Source organism: Rhinopithecus bieti, unplaced genomic scaffold (assembly GCF_001698545.2).
Source record: "Rhinopithecus bieti isolate Rb0 unplaced genomic scaffold, ASM169854v2 scaffold_31787, whole genome shotgun sequence".
Classification (NCBI taxonomy): Eukaryota; Metazoa; Chordata; class Mammalia; order Primates; family Cercopithecidae; genus Rhinopithecus; species Rhinopithecus bieti.
This window is the reverse complement of record NW_016814655.1, coordinates 5,040,241-5,046,079: the sequence shown is the minus strand read 5'-3', so window position 1 is coordinate 5,046,079 and position 5,839 is coordinate 5,040,241. Positions and strand designations below refer to the sequence as shown.

The following is a 5,839-nucleotide window of genomic DNA, read 5'->3' as shown; positions in this document are numbered from 1 at the left end:
AAAAAAAAAAAAAAAAAAAAAAAAAAAAAAAAAAAAAAAAAAGAAAATTACAATCAAATTTCCCAAGGACATTCTTGGGTAGTTGTTAACCTCAATGGCCTCATCTGCAAATGGGAATGATAATTACATCCATGGAATATAATTATATCCACATCAAGGTTTTGTGAAGATTAAATTAAAAGTGTTGATAGTTTCTGTTCAGGGCTTTAGCGTGGTACCTGGCATAGAGCAAATTCTCTTAAGTGTGGGATGTTGTTATGATTCCTATTTTATTCCCTTGAGTAGAATGTGAGCCAGACAAAGGTAAGGTCATTGCGGGGTGGAGGAGGGCTTGAAATCGGTCAGTCAGGGCTTGTTGACTGAGGGGCTCCTGACAAAACGGATTGGGTGACAGGTAAGGCTGGGGCAGGGCCAGGAGTAGGAGGCCATCAGGTCAGGGCTTGGAGTCCCAGGCCCCGCTGGGAGCTGAGAGTCCTGGATTCCTGCCTGCAGTGTGAGCTCGGGTGGAACACTCCTCGATGGCTCTGGTTTCCCAGCATAATGTAAATTGAAGAGATCGAACCAGATGAACAACAAGGTCCCTGGCAGCCCAGATGTTTTATGAGTTCTGGGCTTCTAAGTTAACCTCAAAGAAAAGATAAAATAAGGAAACCTCTGTGCTTCCTCCAGGGCTCACATCCACAGGGCCTGGAGTGAAATGGGATGCTGGACTCAGTGACTGGTAGCACCTCCTTCAAAAGCCTGCAGTCAGGGGCCCTCCTCCCTCACTGGGGCTGGGGCTAGGGGTAAACTGTGTGCAGTCCAGGGGCACTTCCAGAGAATGCCCCAGGGAGCAATGACTAAGAGAATGCAGATCCTCAGAGATGGGGACATTGAGAGACTTCAAGACCCAAGAGGACAGACAGGGAAGTGAATACACAACACATCTTATGCTGGAGTGGGACTGATTTATTTGAAGCCTGCGTTGTTTCAAAACAGGATTTGAGAATGCTTACCAGCATGCACACAATTCTCCAACATTAAAAGTAAAATCAGGCTGGGTGCGGTGGCTCATGCCTCTAATCTCAGCAATCTGGGAGGCCAAGGTGGGCGGATGACCTAAAGTCAGGAGTTCGAGACCAGCCTAGCCAACATGGTGAAATCCCAGCTCTACTAAAATACAGAAACAAAATTAGCCAGGAGTGGTGGCAGGTGCCTGTAATCCCAGCTACCTGGGAGGCTGAGGCAAGAGAATCATTTGTACCTGGGAGGCAGAGGTTGCAGTGAGCCAAGATCATGCCACTGCACTCCAGCCTGGGCAACAGAATGAGACTACGTCTCAAAATAATAATAATAAAATAAAAGTAAAATCAAAGCCAGGTGCATTGGTGAGGGTTTGTATTCCCAGCTATTCAGGAGCCTGAGGCAGAAGGATCACTTGAGCCCAAGAGTGTGAGGCTACAGGGAGCAGTAATTGCATCACTGCACTTGAACCTGGACTACAGAGCAAGACCTGTCTCAAAATAAATAAATAAAATAAATAAATAATTTTGAAAAGTAATGTTAGCACTATGTAAAAAAGAGGTTTAAAATGTTAGCACTATGTAAAAAAGAGGTTTAAAAAATAAACTCAGCCAGGCGTGGTGGCTCACGCCTGTAATCCCAGTACTTTGGGAGGCTGAGGCGGGCGGGGCATGAGGTCAGGAGATCAAGACCATCCTGGCCAACAAGGCGAAACCCTGTCTCTACTAAAACACAAAATGAGCCAGTAGTGCCAGTGCACGCCTGTAGTCCCAGCTACTTGGGAGGCTGAGGCAGCAGAATTGCTTGAACCCAGGAGGCAGAGGTTGCAGTGAACCAAGATCACGCCACTGCACTCCAGCCTGGGCAACAGAGAGAGACTCTGTCTCAAAACAAAACAAAACAAAACAAAACAAAAAAAAAACCTCACTGGCCAAGTGCAGTGGCTTACGCCTGTAATCCCAGCACTTTGGGAGTCCAAAGCAAGTGGATCACTTGAGTCAAGGAGTTCCTTTGAGACCAGGCTGGGCAACATGGCGAAACCCTGTCTCTACTAAAATATAAAACTTAGCTGGGTGTAGTGGCACACGCCTGTAGTCATAGCTACCAGGGAAGCTGAGGTGGGAGGATCGATTGAGCCCAAAAGGTTGAGGCTGCAGTGAGCCATGATTCTGCCATTGCACTCCAGCCTTGGGCAACAGAGTGAAACCGTCTCAAGGGGATTAAAAAAAAAATAAAGCTCATTGGCTGGGTCCCAGTACGATGACTCATACGTGTTATCACAATGCTTTAGGAGGCTGAAATGGGAGGATCCTTTAAGACCACCCTAGCAACATCTCCTAGACCCTGTCTCTACAAAAAATTAAAACAAGGCTGGGCACGGTGGCTCTCGCCTGTAATCCCTGCACTTTGGGAGGCCAAGGCAGGCCTGACTTGAGGTCAGGAGTTTGAGACCAGCCTGACCAACATGGTGAAACCCCGTCACTACTAAAATACAAAATTGGCTGGGCACAGTGGCTTACGCCTGTAATCCCAGCACTTTGGGAGGCCAAGGCGGGTGGATTACCTGAGGTCAGGAGTTCGAGACCAGCCTGGCCAGCATAGCAAAACCCAGTCTACTAAAATACAAAATTAGCCAGGCATGGTGGTGTGGGCCTGTAATCTCAGCTACTGGGGAGGCTGAGGCAGGAGAGTTGCTTGAACCTGGGAGGTGGAGGTTGCAGTGAGCCAAGATTGCACCTCCGCACCCCAGCCTGGGTGGCAGAGACTCTGTCTTAAAAAAATAGGCTGGACTTAGTGGCTCNGCAGGTTCGCTTCTGTTGCCCAGGCTGGAGTGCAATGGTGTGAACCTGGGAGGTTCAAGCAATTCTCCTGCCTCAGCCTCCTGAGTAGCTGGGATTACAGGTGCCCGCCACAACGCCCAGCTAATTTTTTGTATTTTTAGTAGAGATGGGTTTTCACCATGTTGGTCAGGCTGGTCTTGAACTCCTGACCTCAGGTGATCTTCCCACCTCAGCCTCCGAAAGTGCTGGAATTACAGGCGTGAGCCACCACACCGGGCTGAAAGCCCAGTTTCTTTTTTTTCTTTCCTTTTTTTTTTGAGACAGAGAGTTTCACTCTTGTTGCCCAGACTAGAGTGCAATGGCGTGATCTCTGCTTACCGCAACCTACGCCTCCTGGGTTCAAGTGATTTTCCTGCCTCAGCCTCCTGAGTACCTGGGATTACTGGCATGCACCACCATGCTTGGCTAATTTTGTATTTTTAGTAGAGACGCGGTTTCTCCATGTTGGTCAGGCTGGTCTCAAACTCCTGACCTCCAGTGATCTGCCCACCTCGGCCTCCCAAAGTGCTGGGATTACAGGCATGAGCCACCAGGCCCGGCCTGAAAGCCCAGTTTCTAGGGAAGAAGCTTCTCAGGGATGTGTCTCATGCTTCTGGGTTTTTAGCCAAGGCCTGGGGGCCAGGGAATTTTAGGAAACTCTTCCCTGTCCTCAAATAAAAAGACTTGCTCCCCTAAGCTTTTCTCTAGTTTGTCTTCAAAGGGAACATCCTCCCTCCCTCCTCCTGTTCTTGGTCCACCCAAACTTCACCCAGGCTTCTAAGTAAGCTCTTTTACCCTTGCCCATTCCCACTAGCCTTCCTCAGCACATCCTTCCTGCTCAGGGGCTCCTAATACTTCTCTCAGCATAGCCCCTGCGTTGGGGAAGACCTGGTCTGCCAGACTGGTTTCCTAATTAGCACCTAAGCAGCCAGCCTTCTCCAGGGTAAGAACATGATTTCCATGAGACATTTCAAATTCCAGATGTAGCCCACAGAACCCCATTACTTCTAGGGGGCCCCAAATTAGGGATCATAGGTTGACGGTGTCTACTAAATGTGACTGTCATCCTGTCATGAGTCCTGCCTAAATGCCTCTGATGATGGTAATATTAGCATTTATTGCCTCTGCTTACCAGGCATTGTCCTAAGCACTTTTACATGTATTAACTTACCTAATCCTTACAATAACTCTAAACGTAGATACGTTTTATTTTATTTATTTGTTTGTTTGTTTATTTATTTGAGACGGAGTCTCGCTCTGCCATCCAGGCTGGAGTGCAGTGGCGTGATCTTGTCTCACTGCAATCTCCACCTCCCTGGTTCAAGCAATGCCCCTGCCTCAGCCTCCCGAGTAGCTGGGATTACAGTCGCATGCCACCATGCCTGGCTAATTTTTTTTGTATTTTTTGTAGAGACGGGGTTTCACCATGTTGGCCAGACTGGTCTCGACCCCCTGACCTCAGGCAATCCGCCCACCTCGGCCTCCCAAAGTGCTGGGATTACAGGCATGAGCCACCGCGCCCGGCCGTATTATCCCCATTTTACCCGAAAGAAAATGAAGGCACTGTGAGGTTAAGTCACTTGCCCAAGGTCACAGGGCAAGTTAATGGCAGATTTACACCCAGGTTGTCTGGCTCCAGAACCCTCACTGTTAACCACCGCACTACGTCATCTCTCACGATGCAAACTGTGTGGCCCCATCCTATATTCGGAACCTCCTCTCCTGCCTCGCTGGCTATATTGCTTATTTCAGAATCTTTGCTCACACCATTCTCCCAGCTCAGAGCATCTTTGCCTCTGCCTCTCCAAACCTCATTCTGCAGGACTCACTTCCTTTCTGCAGCCAACCCTAACTACCCCATTTTCACTGCTTCCAGCTGACCTGGGAGCTTCCCAAGAGAAGCACAGGCCTGAACCCTCCAGATGCTAGGTAGAGACACTGTGGACAAATGTAAGTGAGACTGGGGTAAGAAGTACTATGCTGCTCCCTTGGGGTGGGGAGGTGCTTAAAGTGGAGGGAGAGCAGGCCATGTGGGAGGAGGAATCCTGGGAGCTAGTGTGAAAGGAGTCCTAGCGAACTTCTCAGGGAGGCACCAAGGGGTCTAGCATGGAGGTCTTCAATGCTTCTCCCAGCCCCTGTGAAGCCCGGTTCTTGAGGCCCTGGACCCATAACGCAGGCCCCAGAGGATATAATTGTCCCCTGATTCCCAAATCAGACCTTAGAGGCACCAAGGACATTGAGGAGAACAAGGGATCCCTACATCCTAAGTCAGGCGGGAACACAAACAGGGAGGGCGAGCACAGGAAGTGGGACCGCGATGACGGACGACCCCTGAAGCAGCAGCTCCCTAAACCCGCTAGCGGGACACCCGTAAGCGTCCAGAATAGTGCGCCCGAGGGCACAGGGATGCGGCTGTGGCCTTGGAGGACACATGACGAGGCAGGCCTGAGGTAACTGGTTGTGCCTTGATACAGGCCACGGCGAGAATCAGAGATGGGGGTCCGGCGGGCCCCGGGGGGGTACCGTGGGGGAACACACCGGACGGGTACCCTGGGTCAGCGCTCTCCGCGACTCTCCTAGCCCTGGGCCGGGGGCAGGAGGGGAAATCACCTGCTCCGTCGGGCGCCGCCGGCGACTTGTCCCGCGCGGTGCAGCTCTCATCCCCCAGCCCCACCAACGAGATCAAAGGCGGGGCCCAGAGCGGTTCCCTTCCAGAGGCGCCGTGGCGGCCATGTTTGAGAAGGGCGTATTGCCCACAACAGGGCGGAGCTTCTGCTCTAATTCTCAAGCGTCCCAGGGCTATCGACGGGCTCCCGCGGCGGCCAGTTTTGTTGCGCGTAGGGAGGCGTTAGAAGTGAAGATCTTGCAAGGGGGTGGAGTCGAAGTGGGTAGGACTGCATCCCCGCCTTGTTCCTTCTCATCCATCAGAGACCTTTCTCTTTCTTTCTCTTTCTCCTCTCTCTCCGCCTTTCTTTTTGTTCTTATTCCTCCTCCTCCTCCTCCTCCTCCTCCTCCTC

General features: G+C 50.9%; 1 protein-coding gene across 1 annotated transcript in view; it reads right to left on the bottom strand.

Annotated features, from left to right (window-relative positions):
* The window catches only part of CUEDC2 (CUE domain containing 2), a 23,054-nt gene extending 17,486 nt beyond the window's left edge, over positions 1–5,568 (bottom strand). The window contains exon 1 of the mRNA XM_017851707.1: positions 5,433–5,568. The gene's annotated coding sequence lies outside the window, so the exon portion shown is untranslated. The remainder of the gene's footprint in view (positions 1–5,432) is intronic.
* Between the last annotated feature and the right edge of the window lie 271 nt (positions 5,569–5,839).